Source organism: Felis catus, chromosome A3, assembly GCF_018350175.1.
Source record: "Felis catus isolate Fca126 chromosome A3, F.catus_Fca126_mat1.0, whole genome shotgun sequence".
NCBI lineage: Eukaryota > Metazoa > Chordata > Mammalia > Carnivora > Felidae > Felis > Felis catus.
In genome coordinates, this window is record NC_058370.1 from 25,531,703 (window position 1) to 25,551,556 (window position 19,854).

The 19,854-nt window shown below is 43.0% G+C and overlaps 1 long non-coding RNA gene across 1 annotated transcript; it reads left to right on the forward strand.

Moving 5' to 3' along the window:
• Window positions 1–177: 177 nt before the first annotated feature.
• LOC123384322 lies at window positions 178–19,034 on the forward strand. The gene is made up of 2 exons (XR_006595236.1): window positions 178–365; window positions 16,894–19,034. It is a non-coding gene; the product is annotated as an uncharacterized LOC123384322 (long non-coding RNA).
• Window positions 19,035–19,854: the final 820 nt, after the last annotated feature.

The following is a 19,854-nucleotide window of genomic DNA, read 5'->3' on the forward strand; positions in this document are numbered from 1 at the left end:
CCGCCCCGCCCCCCCTGGTTGGCTCCGCCCCGCCCCCCGGGCACGCCCCCGCCGCGCGCCCGCCCGACCAACGCACACGGAAGCCCGGCCCCAAGACCCGCTCCAGCTAAGCCCCGCCCCTTCCGCGCGAACCTACCGCCCTATCCCGGCGCATCCAGCTTCTCAAGCCCGCCTCCCCTGTGTCACGCGCGCCCGTCACGCGCAAGGCCCACTCGTCTGCCACTGGGCTTCCGGCTGTGGCCTGGGCGGCGACCCAGGCCGGGAGGTGGAGGCAAGGGCCTAGGGGGTGGAGCTTAGGGGGGAGGGGACAGCGCCACACCTGAGTTCTCCAGGTTAAGGCCTTGTCGCCCTGAACAAGTCATGGGGTAAGTCACTTACCCCCTTTTGGCCTACTCTGTTATAAATGTCTAAAATGTCATCACAATATTAATAACCGTTAGCTATAATAACCGTTGTATTACTTCATCATCTTCAGGTGCTACTTTTATACACTCATCCAGTCAATCCTCACAATGAGGGAGAGGGGTATTTTCCCTTTTCTATACATGCAGAAAGGGCTTTTCCACCGACCAACTTGCCCACGGGTTACTGTTAACATAAAGCAGAGATGGGGTTGGATCCTCAAAACTTTGACTTCAGACCCAATTCTTTGAGCTGCCTCCCAAAGAATCAAAAACAGGAATTAAAATTAAAACATTAAAAATTCCAAACTCCTCCATGTACAAAGACACCATGAGTAAAGTTTGGTTTCTTTTACAAGCAAAAGACTGGGATAAAATATTTGCAACATATTCAACAACGAATCAATATTCAGAATAAAGAACTATAAAACATTAAGAAGAAAAAGATAATTCAATAGAAAAATGGTTAGGATGCCTAGATGTCTCAGTCAGTAGAGCATGCAACTCTTGATGTCAGGGTTATGAGTTTGAGCCCCACGTTGGGCATAGAGATTACTTAAAAATAAAGAAAAATGAACAAAGAGGATGAATAGACAATACACAGAAAAGAAAATGTGAATGGCTAATAAACATTAAAATTGATGTTCAGGGACACCTGGGTGGCTCCGTGGGTTAAGTATCCAAATCTTGGTTTTGGCTCAGGTCATGATCTCATGGTTTCCAGAGCTCGAGCCCCACATTAGGCTCTGTTCTGACAGCACAGAGCCTGCTTAGGATTCTCTCTCTCTCTCTCTCTCTCTCTCTCTCTCTCTCTCTCTCTCTGCCCTTCCCCCACTCATGCTGTCTCTCTCTCTCTCAAAAATGAACTTAAGGGGCGCCTGGGTGGCGCAGTCGGTTAAGCGTCCGACTTCGGCCAGGTCACGATCTCGCGGTCAGTGAGTTCGAGCCCCGCGTCGGGCTCTGGGCTGATGGCTCAGAGCCTGGAGCCTGTTTCCGATTCTGTGTCTCCCTCTCTCTCTGCCCCTCCCCCGTTCATGCTCTGTCTCTCTCTGTCCCAAAAAAATAAACGTTGAAAAAAAAATTAAAAAAAAATGAACTTAAAAAAAAAACGTTGTGTAAAAAAAAAATAGATGTTCAACCTCTCTTACAGTCAGGAAAACAATGAGTTGCCCCATTTCATGCATTAGAGTTGGAAATTCCATTTGTGGGTCCCCATCCCAAAGAAATACTTGCTTATGTGCACAAAAAGATGCATAGGAAGGAAGTTTATATCAGAATTATTTATAAGAACAAAAATAAAAATTGGCTTGAGTGTCCTACATGGAGAATTAGTGAAATAAACTGTAGAAAATAATGTGCAACATGTAAAAAGTAGGTCTACTTGTGGTAATAAGAAAGGGTTTCCAACACATATTGTGAACTGGAAAAGCAAATTGGAGTTCCATGAATTTATTCTTTTGCTTTACTCCAAGTTTGGGATAATTGGATAATTTTCAACACCTATATATTATATTTACTCTAAAATGGTATTAAATCGAAGAGCCCACATACCAGAGCCTGGATATACATCATGGCTCCACATTTACTATCTATACAACCTCAGACAAGTCATTTCATCTTTCTGAGCCTCAGCAAGTGGCTCATGATAGCTTATAAGATTGTTGCATGAAAAACACAGTGCCTGGTACATTTTTAAAATGTTGCAATTATTATTATATGCACTTTTTAAAAAATTTCTCTTCCTATTCACTGTCTCACCCCCACCCCACTCCCAGTCTCTATCCTTCATGTTTTGAGGTTGCTAGTATATAGTAGATGCTCAAAAAAAATTCCATTATTGGAGTACTTGGCTGGTTCATTTGGTAGAGCATGTGATTCTTAATCTCGTGGTCATAAGTTCAAGCCCCACGTTGGATGTGGAGCCTACTTTAAAAAAATTTTTTTGAGAGAGGCAGAGAGAGAGGGAGAGAATCCCAAGCAAGGTCTACACTGTCAGTGCAGAGCCCAATGTGGGGCTTGAACTCAAGAACCATGAGATTATGACCTGAGCTGAAATCAGGAGTACAACGCTTAACCGACTGAGCCATCCAGGTACCCCCCTCCCGGCCCCCAAATTTTTTTTTAATTCCATTACCATTTGAATCCTGCTGTATAATGCCTTGCCTTCACTTAGCACTTGGCTATCTGGGATATAATGACTGTGCAACATTTTTAATATTTTTATGACACAGACATTTAAGAAATGTTTGCTGAATTAAGTCTGGGAAGAAGCAAGGAAGAAGGGAAGATAATTAACTGCCTAAGATCATATACTATAAATTGGTTGCCCAGAGAGGCTGCACAAAGAATGTTTTGCCACCACGTTCAGCCCAACAAGCATGAATTCATTTGTCAAACATTTAGTGAGAAATTAGTCCCTAATTCAGTGCTTCTCAAAATCATTTGAAGCAAAAAACTGATTTAGAAACCCATGATCAGGAAGATTCCAGGCCTGGAACAGTAAGTGGGCTGCCCTCTAGAGGTGGAGGAAAAGAACAATGCCTTCTACTTCCTGAAGACTCACTTGTCCTGCCTTGCCTAGCCAGACCTGGCTTACTTCTGTGACCACATCTCCATCACCCTCATGCTGACCAGACAGGCCTATTGAGACCCAGTGTATACCAGAGCTCTGAGCCTCAACTGTGGGAGCCATGTTCCTCCTTCCACACAACCACCCCCCACTTCACTCCTACATACTCTTGAGGTATCAGCTCATGTGGTACTCCCTCAGAAAAGCCCTCTCTAACCCTCCAGACTTGTCAGAACTCCTTATATCCACCCCTACAATACCATGCACCTCTTCTTCATGGCATATAACCTATTATTTTCTCCATTTCTGAATTATTATACATCATTCTCTGTAGACCACGAGAACTGTAAAAACTTTGCTTTTTTCACCATTGTATCTCCAGTGTCTGGTACAGAGTTGGAACTCCATAAGTATCTGTTAAATAAATAAGGGAAATATTAAAGTAGAGATAGACACAAGGGGCCGTGAGACTGCAAATAACAGTCTTTCTAGTCTCCCCTTTGGTCCCTCCCATCACGTACTGTTGGGGGTCATAGAAGTATATTCAAGAAAGGAAAGAATTAATTTATTCATTGAAAAATATTTATCAAGTACCTATCTTGTGCTAAGCCTTGTGCTAGGATAAAGTAATCAGTAAGGTACTGCTGCTACCCACATGCAGCTTAGTCTATGGAAACAGACAAGTGGAAGTATAACTTAATGTCAAAAACAGAGTAAGGGAGAGAGAGATGGTTCAAGAAGTATGAGGATTATCATTTTATAGTGGTAGGCAGGAAAGTAGCTCTGAAATGATACATTAAATGAGACCATAGTGAAATGAAGTATCAGATCATAGGAATATCTGAGCGATTGTGTTCTAGGTAGGGAGGACAGCAAATGCAAAGGCCCTGAGTAGGAAATAAACTTCCCGGACGTAAGACACAAAGTGGTCAATATGATTGAAGCTGTGTGGATGAGAGGAATAGTGGGAAATGAGTCCAGGAGCGGAGGCAGAACCAGATATTGCAGGGCTTTGGCACCCACGGGAAAGCATGTGAATTTCATTGTTAAGACCAGCAGGAGATTTTGCAGGGTTTGGAGCAGGTTAGTGGCCTAACCTGATGACATTTTGAAAATATGCTTCTACCTCCTGTGGGGAGAATAGATTATAGGGTTAGAAGGCTGAGGGTTAAGATGTCCAGTGGTGGGGCACCTGGCTGGTTCACTTGGTAGAGCATGGGACTCTTGATCTCAGGGTCGTGAGTCTAAACCCCACGTTGGGTGTAGAGCTTATTTTTAAAAAGGGGGGGGGGGGGCAGGGGCGGGCAGGGTGGCTCTGTCAGTTGAGCATCTGACATTTGATTTTGACTCAGGTCATGATCTCACTGTTTCTGGGTTTGAGCCCTGCGTCAGCTCTGCTCTAATAACGCAGAGGCTGCTTGGGACTCCCTCTCCTCTTTCTCTGCCCCTCCTCCTCCTCTCTCTGTTTCTTTTTCAAAATAAATAAATAGACAACAACAACAACAACAAACCTGGAAAGAGAAAGCAAATAAAACCCAGAGCAAGCTGATGATAAGAAATAATAATGATAAAAGCAGAACTCAGGGGCGCCTGGGTGGCTCAGTCGGTTAAGTGGCCGACTTCGGCTCAGGTCATGATCTCGCGGTCCGTGAGTTCGAGCCCCGCGTCGGGCTCTGTGTTGACAGCTCAGAGCCTGGAGCCTGTTTCCACTTCTGTGTCTCCCTCTCTCTGACCCTCCCCCGTTCATGCTCTGTCTCTCTCTGTCTCAAAAATAAATAAAAACATTTAAAAAAAATTAAAAAAAAAAAAAGCAGAACTCAACTGAAGTGAGAAAGGAATAAAAATCAATGAAACCAAAATTTCTAGTTCTTTGAAAAGATTAATAAAGTCAATAAACCTTTAACAAGACTAACAAATATATCAATTTGTTATATATATATGTACATATATATATAAAACAATGTAACAATATATCAATTTTAAAAATGATGGAAGGGGGAAAAAAAAAGAATGAAAGAAGGAATGTTAGTATAGACTTCACCAATAGTGAAAGGGTAATAAATAAAAGTTTTATGCCTGTAAATTTGGTAACTCAGATGAGATTGACCAACTTCTTAAAAGACTCAACCCACTAAAACTCACTCAAAAAATTGATAATGTGAATACTCCAATATTTATTTTTTATTTATTTTTTATTTTTTTGGTGGGGTGGGGGGGTATTCAGATTCAGTATTTGTTAAATGAATTAAATTTATAGTTAAAGATTTCCTAGCCAAGAAAACTCCAGACCCAAAAGGTTTCACTGGTTTATTCTACCAAATATTTAAGAAGAAATAATGCCAATTTTACGTGATATCTTCCAGAAAATAAACAAGGAGGAAGCATTTTCAACTCATTTTATGAAGCCAAGATTACCCTGATAGCAATACCATGCTAACATATTACAAAAAAAGAAAACTAGAGACTAATATGTCTCATGAAGACATATACAAGCAAAAATCTTCAACAAAACAGTAACAAATTGAATTAAACAGTATATAAAAAAGATAATGCAGAGGGGCCTGGGTGGCTCAGTCAGTTAAGCATTGGACTCTTGTTTTTTTTGTTGTTTTTTTTTTAACATTTTTTTTTTCTTTAAGCATTGGACTCTTGATTTCAGCTCAGGTCATGATCTCACAGTTCATGGGATCGAGCCCTATGTCAGGCTTTGCACTGACAGCATGGAGCCTGCTTGGGGTTCTTTCTCTCTCTCCCCACCTCCATTTCTCAAAAGAAATAAACATTGAAAAAAATTTTTTAGGGACACCTGGGTGGCTCAGTTGGTTAAGCATCCAACTTCGGCTCGGGTCATGATATCACAGTTTGTGAGTTTGAGCCCTGCATTGGGCTCTGTGCTGACAGTTCAGAGCCCAGAGCCTGCTTTGGATTCTGTGTCCCATTCTCTCTCTGCCCCTCCCCCACTTGTGCTGTGTCTCAAAGTTAAATAAATGTAAAAAAAATAATAATAAATTTAAAAATAAATACATTTTTAAAAAAGATAGTACCAAAAGAAAGTGCATCATGGTCAAATTGGGATTATCCTGGGAATGCAAGCCTGGTTTAAAAACTTATTTTTTATATATTTTTAAATGCTTATTTTTCAGAGAAAGAGAACATGTACAAGAGCGTGTGTCAGCAGGGGAGGGGCAGAGAGGGAGACAGAGGATCCCAAGCAGACTCTGAGCTGTCAGTGCAAAGCCCAATGTGGGGCTTGAACTCATGAACCGTGAGATCACGACCTGGACCGAAGTTAGATGCTCTACCAACTGAGGTGCCCAAAACTTATGTTTGTTTGTTTTTTAAGTTTATTTATTTTGAGAGAGAGCGGGAGAGGGTATGTGCATGCATGAGCAGGGAGTGGCAGAGAGGGAGAGAGAGAATCCCTAGTAGGCTCCAGGCTGTCAGCCCAGAGCCCAACACAGGTCTTGATCTCAGGAACCATGAGAATGTAACCTGAGCCAAGATTGAGAGTTGGTCACTTAACCAACTGAGCCACCCGGCTGCCCCTGTTGTTTGTTTGTTTGTTTGTTTGTTTAAGATTTTATTTTTAAGTAATTTCTATGCCCAATATGGGGCTTGAATTTATGACCCTGAGATCAAAAATTGTAGGTTCCACAGACTGAGCCAGCTAGGTGCCCTTAAAAACTTATGTTTACACAAAAACCTGTGCATGACTGTTTATAGCAGCCTTATTCAAAATTACCAAAAACTGGAAATAATTTAAATGTCCCTCAACTAGTGAATGGATAAACAGACTGTGGTACGTTCGTCATACAAATGAACACTATGTAGAGATCAAAAGAAACAAATTTCTGATACTCAAAATAATATGGATGAATTTCAAAGAAGCCAGACTCAGGGTACCTGGCTGGTTCAGTCAGTAGAACATGTGACTCTTGATCTTGGGGTTCAAGCCCCAGGTTGGGTGTAGAGAGTACTTAAAAGAAAGAAAGAGGCCAGACTCAAAAGGTTACATATTCTGTAATTCCACTTACAGGATTTTTTTAAAAGGCAAAATTATGGGAACAGAAAATAGATCTGTGTCATCAGGCACTTATGGTAGGGGTAAATTATGACTATAAAAGGGCACAGGGAAATTCTGGGGCTGATGGAGCTGTTCTATATCTCGTTTATCATGATGGTTATAGAATTGTATGCATTTATCAAAACTCGTAGAACTGTACATTTTTTAAAGTTCCAAGGAATTTTATGTAAATTTTTCAAAAGTAAATTTAAAAGTGAAAAATTGGGGTGACTGGGTGGCTCACTTGGTTAGGCATTCGACTTGGTTTCAGCTCTGGTCATGATCTCAGGGTTCTGGCTTCGAGCCCTGTCCTGGGCCCTGAGCTGACGGCACAGAGCCTGCTTGGAATTCTCTGTCTTCCTCTCTCTGCCCCTCACCTGCTCGTGCTTTCTCTCTCTCAAAATAAATAAATAAATGTAAAAAATAAAATAAAATAATATAAAAGTGAAAAATTGAGGGATGCCTGGCTGGCTTGGTTGGTAGAGCATGCAACTCTTGATCTCAAGATCATAAGTTCGATCCCCACATTGGGCAAATTGTTTGTTTATTTATTTATAATTTTTTTAAGTTTATTTATTTATTTTGAGAGAAAGAGAGCGACCAGGGGAGGGACAGAGAGGCAGAGAGAGAATCCCAAGCAGACTCCATACTATCAGCACAGAGCCCGATGTGTGAACTGTGAGATCATGACCTGAGCCAAAACCAAGAGTCAGTTGCTTAACTGACTGAGCCACCCAGGAGCCCCAAAGAGTTTATTTTTTTTAAATAAGTAAATAAAATCTTTAAAAACTAAATTAAAGTTAAAAAAATAAGTAAAAGTGACAATTTGAAGTATAATGTGTAGGTATGGCAAGATGCACAAACCCCAAGCATACAGCTCAATGAATTATTTCAGGCTTAACACCTGTAACTACCACTTATATCATTTTCCACCACCCTAACAGGCTCCCTAGTTTCCCTTTCCAGTCAATACCCGACCTAAAGGTTACCACTATTCTGATCTCTATCATTATAGCTATATGATTGATTTTTGTTTAACAGCTCTATTGAGATATGACTCATATACCATACACTCACCCATTTAAAGTATATAATATGGTAGTTTTTAGTAGTCACAGAGTTGTGTAACCAGCACCAGAAACCCCATACTCATTAGCAGTTATTCCCCATTCTGCCCGTCCCCAACTCTTTTGATTGTTTTTTTTTTTTATTTTTTAAGTTTATGTATTTATTTTTAGTAATCTCTATACCCAATGTGGGACTCGAACACACAACCCCAAGATCAAGGGTTGCATGCTCTTACCAGCTGAGCCAGCCAAGTGCTCCCCCATGATTGCTTTTTTAAACCTTTATCTTTATTGAAGGGTGCCTGGGTGGCTCAGTCAGTAGAGCATGTGGCTCTTGATCTTAGGGTCATGACTTCAAGCCCTGCGTTGGGCTCTGTGCTAGGCATGAAACTTACTTGGAAAAAAAAAAAGGGAAAGGAAAAAAGAAACAAAAACTTTATTGGGGCATACTGTTTATGTACAACAAGCCACATCAATTTAAGGGGCTCAATTTGATGAATTTTGACAGTTGTATATACCTGTGAAATCACCAGCACTATCCAGATACAGAACATTTCCATCACCCCTGTAAGATTCCTCCTGTTCTGCTGTAATCCATCCTTCCATCTGCACCTGGACCCGGGGAGCCACTGATTGACTTTCTGTCACTATGCACTGGTTTGCATTTTCTAGACTTGCATGTAAATGAACTCCTACAGCAGGTACTCTTTTTTCTGGCTTCTGTCATCCAACATAATGATTTTGAGATTTATCTGTGTTGTTGTATCTAGCAGTAATTTTCCTTCCTTTCTGTTGCCAGGTAGTATTCCACTGTTTGGATATACCACATTCCACTGTTTTTGAAAATAAAATTTTCTTGCTAAAGACCTGGGTAGGCCTGATTTCAAATCTATACCTTTCCCAAGTTTTGTCTCATTTCAGATGTAGAGAAAATGAATTAGTCTCCACAGGTTCACTACTTCATCATTTTTGCTTAAAAAATGGTAGGGTGTGTATGTGTGTTGAAGGTGGGGAAGAGAGGCCCTCCGGAAACATCAGAGACACAGAGCATCAGCCTGTGGTTGATTGGTTACCTAAGGTACCAATTCCTTGATTTTGTTACCTAAGGCCTCAGGGACACTAACATTTAGGAGTTAGAGTCAGGGCCAGGTGCCTTATAAGTTTTCTTTTTAAAAATTTCTTTAAATTTTTTAAAGTAATTTCCACATCCAACAGGGGCTTAAACTCACAAGCCTGAGACCAAAAGTCTCAGGCTCCATGGATTGAGACCGCTGGGCGCCCCAGGGCCAGGGGCCTTATAAACTGAATTTGATTTCACCTTTGTAACAGCTCCGTTTTCCATCCAAAGGAACTGAATCTCAGAAAGGTTAAGAGACTTACTGAAAAATTTGCCTGAGTCAGAAGCTTAGTCTTAGGTGACAGAATTCAATTCTGACATTCTTGGGGCACTTGGCTGGCTCAGTTGGTGGAGGATGTGACTCTTGATCTCAGGATTGTGAGTTTGAGCCCCACGTTGGGTGTAGAGATTACTTTTTTAAAAATTAAAATTAAAACAACAACAACAACAACAACAACAACAACAGAATTCTGACATTTTCTTGCAACTTTCTGAAGGAATCATAGATTTGATAGACCTAAGGAAATTTGCTCGTGGCTCTGGCTGTTTCTTGTCCAAACCAAGTGATTGTTTTTCTTTAGTGACTAAGAGGATAAAGATGGGTGGCAGGGAGACAGGCATGCTGCCTGCCATCTGCACTGGCCATGCCCCTTGTGCTAATGTATGATAAACACAAGGCCTGGCCAGATGACAGTCAGTGAGGGGAAGCACTTTAAAGGTATATGATCCTTGTTGGATAAACAGGAGCCTGAAATGTCCGTGGCACTTTAGAAAGCCTATCTGTGCACTGGAGAAATATTTGGCATGGCTGCGGCTTTTCTAATAAGCAAGACCTTTTCTCCGTAGAAGGCTGAAGAGTCCAAGAGCCCCCAGGAGGAAAGATGAACCAGCTGAGTTGTATTATTAAAATTCATTATTATTTATGATCACAAGAGGAATGTGAGCATACTCACGGTGAGGAGTTCGTGTGCTATAACAAGATTAGGAAGCAAATGAAAGTGTTAATTCTTAACACTGAAAAGTAAATGCTCTCACCATTTTACTATATAGCCTTCTCAATTGTTTTCTATTCTTGAGTATATTTTCATAATTGAGGTCGTGCTGCTAACACATTTCTGCATCCTGCCTTTTTTTGCTATTCTATACACAGCATTTCTCTATGTCACTAAAAATTATTCATAAATGTTACTTTAATGGACGATCATAGGATACTCTGCTTTTGGTAGAATCTGACCCCTATAATCATTAAGGATGCTGCTCTTTTATTTTTTTCTATTATAAATAATGCCTCACTGAACATCGTTATGCATCAGTCATACCTATTTTCTTTTTTTTTTTTTTATTTTTTTAAACATTTGTTTATTTTTGAGACAGAGAGAAACAGAACATGAATGGGGGAGGGTCAGAGAGAGGGAGACACAGAATCTGAAACAGGCTGCAGGCTCCGAGCTGTCAGCACAGAGCCCGACGCGGGGCTCGAACTCACAGACCGCGAGATCATGACCTGAGCCAAAGTCAGCCGCTTAACCAACTGAGCCACCCAGGCGCCCCCAGTCATACCTATTTTCTGATTCTAGGAACAGATTTTTCAAAATGGAATTATTGGATCAAGTAGTGACAACGCTTACAGTTTTACCAAATCCTGTTTCCATCAGTAGTTGAGGATGCGCATCTCACAACACCCTAACAATGGCTATGAAAATTATTGTAGAACATTTCCAAATTTATGGATGAAAATGTGATACATTGCTAATGGCCAGTTTTGCTCCCTGAAGGGTAAGTAAATTCATGAGACTCAGAAGTGCCCAAGAAGAGAAGTGGATGCCACCCCAAAGGAGTGCATCTCCTGCCTTGGGGGCACTGATACAGAAGCTGGCTTCTCTCACCTTCCATACTGCGCTTCATCCCATTGACTTCACAGAATCCATATCTTTTTCCTCTGTCCGGGTGGAGGTTCTCATCACTTCTTTATTTTTTTGGTCTCCCTTTAGACATTTTATTGCAAAATATGTCATACCTGCAGACTTGTACACTGCTTATTAAAAGGCCTCCTAATTGGTTTTCCTGCCTCTAAGGTTCTCCCTTCATTAACTGTCCTCTGCAGCTGGAGGATCTGACCACAACTCACCTCTGATGTAGTTTCCCTGCCCATTCTCCAGCCTCCTTTAAATGCTAGCTGGATGCTCATTGCCCGACAGGAACTATGCGAGGCTGTACATGCACACTCCAATCTCGCTTATGCTTATCTTCTGCCTCCCTGCTATCCTCTCCAGCCACACAGAAATACTCAGAGCAGCTACATTGATTGAACGTTTCCTACGTGTCAGGTACTATGTGCAAAGTTCAAGCCGCAGTTCACAGTCCTGCTGGGTTGAGTGCTGTCATATTATCCTTTTTATCAGATGAGAAGACTGAGGCCCACAAGGATCAAGTGATTTGTCTCAGTACACACAACTGGTGACCGATCCCAGAACCTACGTTTTTACTCCAGGTCACCATACTTGGTCTTCTGCAGATGGCACTGTCTTCCAGGCCTTTGCCCATATTGGTCCCTGGAATTTCTTTAGGCCTAGAGGTAAACTAATCTTAAAGTCCTTGTCTAACTGTTGTCATATTCTTCCACTGCCATTTATTTCTCCGGGTACCCTGGTCCTTCCAGACAATACAGGGTCCCTTGTACAGAGCCTAGACCCCATAAACCCCACTGGAGCACAGGTTTGTTTTTTAATTTTTTTTTTAAGTAGGCTCCATGCCCAACGTGGGGCTTCAACTCATGACCCTGAGATCAAAAGTCTTTACCGACTGAGCCAGCCAAGAGCCCCTGGAGCACAGTTTTAAACCCTCTATGTAGGCTGTGAACTCCTTAGGGGCAGAGGTCTTGTTTATGGCTGGTCCTTGGGCCAGTGTCTGATGGTATTCGATGAAACAGTGCCATAGACAGTGCCATCTAGTCCATAGATGTTGGACTAGGACACAGATTGTGTCACTCTCTACCTGAAGCTCTCATGAACTCTCATACTCTGGTGGTGGGACTATAAGTAGTAGAACCAGTTAGGAAACTGTATCTAAAAAGCTAAACATATGCCTGCCCTGTAATGATACCTCCTAGGTAGCTAGTGGAGAGGAATGCTTACATCTGTTCATGAGAGACCCATACACAGTTATAGGACCATTATTTATAGGAGCCCAGACGAGAAAGTTCCCAAGTGATTGTCAACAGGAGAATAAGGATAAGCAAATTGTGCTATATTCCAGCAATAGAATACTACATAGCAATGACAGTGAATAAATTATTGCTATACAGACAACAGAAATTAATCTCACATAATGTTGAGTTTAAGAAGCCAGACACAAAAATAGTAGCTACTGTGTGATTCCATTTACATATACAATTTCAAAAATAAGTAAACTTAATCTGTGCTGTTATAATCAGGATAGTGGAGACCTTTAGGATGGGGGAAGGATAGTGACAAGGCTGGCCTTCCAGGAAGGTTCTGGGGGCTGGTGATAATTCTGATTCTTGATCTGCGTGCTCACCTTCACATAGGTGTGCTGTGCTTGAGAAAATTCACACTTAGGATTTGTGCTCTATATGTTGTCCCTCACTAAGAAATCAAAAAAGAAAACAACTACTTCGAAGACTCCTCTATATCTCGGGAATAAAATTCCAACTGCCCACCAGGACCTACAAAGTCCTATATTGACTGGCCCTTATTTGTATCTCAGACCCCATCCCTCTCACCTCTTCTTTACCTGTCCCCTTAAGCTTTTCAGACCTCAGCCACACTACCCTTTCAGTGGGCTGCCACTTGGAGACCAGGGAAAGGATGTGACAGCCCGAAGGAAGGGAGCATATATGAAAGGTTTCAAGTATTCCCTAGAGAGCTCTGATTTGCTGCTGCTTTTTTTTTTCCTTTAAACAATTGACCACAAGCTACACTAAAAGAGAAGAAAAACCCAGAGATTTAGAGCTCCCTCTAAGAACATGTAAAAGACTCATCTATTAAGAGTTGCCCACTTGTAGAGTAGAAGGTTTCAGACATCGTGCTGATGCAACTAAATGACCTGGGGCACTCAGAATTCAGTCTCCTACAGCTCCCTGACTGTCAATTCCGATCGTATGTGGGGGAGTGGTACAAGAGACACACTTTAGTCTGTTGCTAATTTGGGGCTAGTCATTACCTCTGAGCCTCATTTCCCCATCTGCACAGCCAGATAATAACAGTGCCTGCCTTAGGGGCCATGGGTATTAGATGAGATAGCCATATTAAGTGCTTGACATGGTTCTTAGCACAAGGCTTGTGCTTCCTTCCTTCCTTGACTCAACTCCTACTATGTGCAGAGTACTGGGGATATAACGGTGAACAAGATAGCGAAAATCCCTGCCCCATGGAGCCACTCTTCTTGTGAGAGGACACAGACAATGGACTGGCAGTGAGCAAGTCAATAAATACTATGATAGGTGCTCTGAGGAAAAATAAGACAAAGGCATGAGGACCCACTGAGTGCTGTTTGTTTTATATAAGGTGACAAAGCCTTCTCTGAAGAGGGTATTTCCATTCCTAAGACTGTAAGAGGGTAAGAAGGAAAAAAAAAAAAGGAAGGCGAGAAAGCTGCTAGAAGTTGTTTGAGGTGAGAGTGGGACCCCTGGTAGGGGCACCTGGGTGGCTCAGTAGGTTAAGTGTCCGACTTCGGCTCAGGTCATGATCTCACAGTTTGTGAGTTCAAGCCCAGCGTCGGGCTCTGTGCTGACAGCTCAGAGCCTGGAGGTTGCTTCGGATTCTGTCTGTCTGTCTGTCTGTCTCTCTCTCTCTCTCTCAAAAATAAATAAACATTAAAATTAAAAAAAAAAAAGTGGACTCCTGATAGAGGGTAGCAGCAGCAAAGGTCCTGAGGCAGGAGTGTGCAAGGCACAGAAAGAACACCGAACTATGTGTCTGGGCAAGGGGTTCAGGGCCCTATAAATGGGGCTCAGTAGGCAGCAGTAAGGAAATTGACTTTGTTGCAGGTGAATTTCAGAGCCACTAAATAGTTTGGAGCTCAGGAGTGAAGCGATTTCCATGCCCCTGGGGTGAAGAGTATACTGGAGGAGGCAAAGGTGGGAAGCTGCCACAGCCATCTGGGAGGGAGACAATGGTGGCTCAGACCAAGGTGACAGCAGGCTGATGGTGAGGAGGGGTTGGATTCAATATATATATGAAATATATATATCTTATATCATATATGTACATATTATAGTTTTAAGATTTAAAAAATTTTTAAGTAATCTCTGTACCCAACGTGGGGCTCAAACTTACAACCCCAAGGTCAAGAGATCAAGAGTCACATGCTCCACCAACTGAGCCAGTCAGGCGCCCCTCAAGACATATTTTAAAGGTGGAACCAACAGGATTTACCGATAGTTCCTTTGTAGGGTATGGGAAAGAGAAAGGTAAAGAATGATTCTAAGGTTTTGAGTCAGACAACTGAAAGGATGCGGCAGCCATCTCCTGGGGTGGAGACAGCTGCAGGATGAACAGACACATCCTGGAGGCAAAAGCAAGAATTCAGGTTCAAGGATGTTGACTTTGGGATGCCAGTGGACAGTCACATGGAAATATATATGTCCGGCTATGGGTTGTTAAACTCCTGAAGTGAGGTGGGACCACAGAGGATGCATATCATTTGAAATAGTCTGAATGTGACCTATTTATGCCTTTCAGCCCCTGGTGCAGCTGAGCCTCGGCGTTGAGAGGTTGCTAATCCTCCCCCCCCCCCCCCCCCGACTCTGGGCCTCCCATCTGGTACACCTTCCCCAGGTGTCAGCTGTGCTGGAAACTGCTCATCCCAGGCTCAGACATGTTGTGTGACCTTAAGCCGCCTCTGGGAGGTGGAAGGGACAGGGGCCGAAACTCCCAGTGTCTCCCCTCCCTCATCCACATCCGGGCCCTAGGAGGCTCCTGCTGGTGGCTAGGGCAGAATTGGGTGCAGCTGTTTGCTTTACAACTCGGACAATTGCGCCCACCCCCTTAGTGCTCCAGGGCACAGCTCCACACCTGTTCTCCACCCTCCTGCCCAGGTGCAGAGAACAAAAGAACACCCACTCACCAAGGTTATTACCTTGAAGGGGGCGGGGAGACAGACTGCCTTAGGGAGAGCCCTATTTGGGAAAGGGAGAAAAGCTCCAGAATTAGAAAGGTTTGCATCTGCACAGTTTAATACAGCTTTCTTTGGTAATGAGAATGTTCCATATCTACGCTGCTAGGTATGACAGCCACCAGAACTTGTGGCTATAGAGGGAACTGTGACTGGTGTGACTGATGAACTAAAGTGCCAATTTAAGTTTAAATAGCCACCTGTGCCTAGTGGTTGCCTTATTGGACAGCACAGGTTTAACAGTTGGCTCTATTATACATATATATGATGATATATAGCAAGAAACATCTGTTGAGCATACACTTTGTGCCAGTTACATTGCATGCGTTCTCCTATTTACACCCCACTACTACTCTGTAGGAAAGGTGTTATTGTCCCTATTTTACAGATGAGGAAACTGAGGATCAGAATGGCAACATCGTTTGGCCAATGCTCCAGAATAAGGAAGTGCTGAAGGCTGAAAGGGAACACCCAAAATCACATTTTCAAACCCCACTCAGATAAACCCAAAGACCCCTGCAGGCTTTGCAACTTCTAGCTCTCTACAAATGAATGGAGTGTGCAAATTGCCAAAGGAATGCAAATCAGCCTACCATTTGGGGGACAAAGCTCAGATCCTTTGGTCACACCCAGCATCTTTCGAGGCTGTGGGTGGGTGGGTGGGGGCAGGCGGAGGCTGAGTGACAAGGAGGGCCTGGGAGGAGGGGGAGTTGGGGTGGGGCCAGCCAGCTGGTGTCGGAGACTGGGGACATCAGCTGGCTGGCGGGCTGGCCGGCGGGCGGGCTGGCTCAGACAATGGGCGGGGGACCCGGTCAGAACCCTCCTCCCTCCACACCCGGCCCTCTCCCATACCCTGGCCAGCTGCTGTGGGCACCTTCTCCAATCTTGGGCAAGGCCTGTGGGGAGCAGGAGAGCCTGGGCGGCCGGTGGAGGATGCTGGAGAGGTCTATCCTGAGGGACCTAGAAGTGGCATGAGAGGCGGGAGTGGAAAACAGGAAATTAGGAGGTTCTATGGAGGTCTCCTTCGTGCCAGACATTTTTGCTGGGGGATTTGCAAGCGTCCTCCCATTTGCTCCTCCCACAGTCCCTGTGGTAATAATAATAATGATTATTAGTAACTGTAGTGACCTAGTGGCCCAACCCACCGCCTGTTTGCCTGTTTGGGACGGAGGCAAGGCGTTACCTCCGTTAATCCTCAGGACTACCTAGGGAACCAAGGATTTTTATTCTCTCCCCTTTCTGAAGGAGGAGCCTGAGGCTGAGTGGTTAAGAGACTCGTGCAGCATGGAGGACTTAGAAAACTTCCCTCTTTCATCTTAGTCCCTCACCCTTACTTTCCACTTAAAGTTTTATTTTGGGGTTTTGCAAATTATACCCCTTGCCTGCCCCACTGTTTTTTACTGTTTATGAAGTGTTTACACCTTTTAACTATTGAGAAGACCAAAGTAAGAATGTTGTTTGTGACATGTGAAACTTAATATGAAGTTCAAATTTTAGGTCTGTAAGTGAAGGGTTTTTTTGTTGGTCTGTTTGTTTTAAAGTAGGCTCCACGCCCAAGCCCAAGGTGGGGCTTGAACTCAGCGGCCCTGAGTCGGATGCTCTACCAAAGGAGCCAGCCAGGCACCCCAGTAAGTGAAGGTTTTTTTTTTTTTAACACAGCTGACTTTTTGTTTGCATATTGTCTATGACTAATTGCTACAACAGCAGCAGCCTATGTTTTACTATCCGTGTATAGAAAAGGTTTACCCACTCCTACCCTACCCCTTACCCTGGAGATGGCCTCAGAGGGAGGCTGGGGACCCAAACTCAGAGTCCCCTCAGGGTCCTTCTCCTGGCCTTCTCCGACCCTTGGCTGCTATTGACCTTAGCAGATCCCTTTCCATCCTAGCAGGAGTGTGTTATGGTATTCATGCATTCATTCCACAAACAGATCTGGAGCACCTGCTGTGTACCAGGCACTGGTCTAGGCAGAAGTTACAAAGCAGATGTGATCCTTATCTACAGATATCAAGAGTCACCTAGCTATTCCTAAATACAAACAGTACAGAGTGCTGTGAACAGGGTATATGGAAGTTGGAGAGCATTTGACAAAGGAGCCAGGTTAATCTGGCCATCAGGGAGATCTTCCTAGAAAAGGTGATGGTAACATTTGAGGTCTGAAAAGTTAGTGGGGTTCTAGATTATAGGTATCCCCTTTTAGACCTACCTACCAATTTCAATTCCTTTTCCTTTCCTAGGAGTCTAGATCTTGACTCAGATGAGATCCCTGACTTAGGAAGAGGGATGTAACTAGAGAGAGGCGAGACATTCCCCTCTCCATCATGAGTTGAAGTATTGAGTCAGGCACAGAAGGGAGGCAGTCACTTTTTTTTTTTTTAAATGATTGCATGGTACCTTTATGTAATAATTACAACAGTTTATTCATTATGTTATTGAATGTAATTGATTCATTTGTAAACATTCAGCAAATACTTACCAAACATCTGCTATGTGCCAGGCACTGTTCTAGGTCTTAGGGATACAGCCGTAAACAAGACAGATAAAAATCCCTGCCCTGGTGGAGCTTCTGACATTCTAGTACAGGAGGCAGTAAATAATGTATTGGTTGTGTTAAGTGGTGACCATCACCATGGAGAAAAATAAAGCAGGAGCAGGTGGCAGACCATTTGAAATAGGGAGATAAGAGAAGGCCTTCCTGAGAAGGTAACAGTTTGAGCAGAGAGCTGAGGATCTGTGTGGGTGTCTGGGGGGAAGCATGCATTGATGGAACATCAAGACGCCTGCCATAAAATTCGAATCAATAGCATTCTCAAGTCATGAAATTCTAAGTAATAGAATTCTGGGGCTAATCAATACTTCTCTGGTGCCATAAAATTCTAATCAATAGCATTCTCTGGTTGTGAAATTCTAACTAATAAAACTCTGAAGCCATGAAATTCTAATCAATTAGGAAATCTCCCCAGGGTGCCTGGCTGGCTCAGTCAGCATAACATGTGACCCATGAGCTTGGGGTCCTGAGTTCAATCCCCACGTTGGGTGTAGGGCTTACTTAAAAATCAATCATTCAGTCTGGAAACCTACATGTGAAAGCAGCTGGGGAGCAAAAATCTCGGTGATCAGTGGGAGTTAACCAAGTGAAGGGAGGAATAATGCCTAGGAAGAGGGAACAAATAGCATGTACAAGGGTCCTGTGGCAGGAAGGTAGAGAGGTTGGGAGCTGGAACCTTCTCCTTACCCAGCCAATTGGTAAGGCAAACAGTCACAAAGGTATGTGTCTCTACCTTTGAGCCATGACATCAGAGTTTCAGCAGCAGGGAAGCTGGTAAAAATAACATGCATAGATGCAATTTGTAATCTCAGGGTCCTGAGTTCAAGCCCCACATTAGCCATGGAGCTTACTTAAAAATAATAAATAAATACCTTTATGATAATTTGATATTGCTATGATATCCAAGCGTGTGATGATTTTTTCAATAATTCATTTCATATATATTTTACAAAAAGTGTCATACCCATGTTGTATCGTGTTTGTTGGATGACTTTGTATTGTACTTTATTTTGTGTGACTTGTATGAAGCCAAGTTAAACGCATAGTGAAATGTCATTGAATTTGAAATACTGAACCTGCTTTACAATTATGTTAATCTTGTTTTATGATCGAATAAAGCTGACATTGTGGAAACACAACTTGTGTACGGCCTTCAGAGTCTCAGCTCCATACTTCTTGGCTCCTATTCTGTCCTCTCGTCTTTTCATCCCCTCTGCATCTGCACAAACTGAGGCTCTAAAAGGGTTTAACTTTTCTCAAAGCTCCCCAGGAAGCATCTGGCAGGGTAAAGTCTAGGTTACCAAGTCTCTTCATTCTTTAGTTTCTACCACCTGGCAGCTGTGTGACCTTGAGCAAGTTCCTTAACCTCTCTGAGCTTGGTTTTTCCCTTTTTCAAAATGGAAAGAAATCAATCTTACCTCAGCATTCTTAAGATAAATGAATGAGACAATGTGTGTTTAGCATACTGACAAGCTCTCAAGGTCAGCTAAGCTCTCAAGGTTAGCTATTGCTGTTGTTGCTCTCTTGTTACTGTAATTAGTTTAACTATAATAATGATTATTATTCATAATTATTCCAGCCCAGGCCTCTTTCCCCTGCCTTTAAAGAATGGTGTGTGTCCTGAGGCCTGACTCCAAAACATAGGCTGGTTTCTATCCCCCTCTCTCTGAATGCCAGAAGTCTAAGCTGATTACTGGAAAGAGGAGGTGATAAAAGGGCAGGGCACACACAGGAACGAGTGCTGGGAATCTGGAGGCCAGAATGACCCAGAGCCACCTCTTTTTTTTTTTTTTTAAGATTTGATTTGATTTTATAACTTTATTTTTTATTTTATTTTTAATGAGAGAGAGAGAGTGTGCGCTCAAACGGAGAGGGAGAGGCACAAAGAGAGAGAGAGAGAGAGAGAGAGAGAGAGAGAGAGAGAGAGAATCCCAAGCAGACTCCACACTTACAA